Here is a 331-nt window from a genome sequence, read left to right on the forward strand (position 1 = left end):
CCCCGCCCCCGCACCACCATTGGCCCGCGGCCCGCCGGCCCTGCCCCTCTGTCCGCCCGCCCTCTCCCCGCTGGCTCCGCCCCTCCGTGCGTGCCCGCCCACCTTCCCCGCCCCCGTGCCTCCATTGGCTCGCTGGACCAGGCTCCGCCTACCAGGGCCACTCCCCGGGGCCGAGGGGCGCCTGGCTGGGAAGGTGGGTTGGAAGCCGGGACACTCTCCCTCCACCCGCAGATGGGGGTGGGCGCTGGGACCCTGGCGGCACGTCCACTCGCCCGGACGCGCTCCCCCGGGCGCTTGTTCGTTGGCTCGACCACTGCACGTTCCGTGAGCT

Source organism: Mustela nigripes, chromosome 11, assembly GCF_022355385.1.
Source record: "Mustela nigripes isolate SB6536 chromosome 11, MUSNIG.SB6536, whole genome shotgun sequence".
NCBI lineage: Eukaryota > Metazoa > Chordata > Mammalia > Carnivora > Mustelidae > Mustela > Mustela nigripes.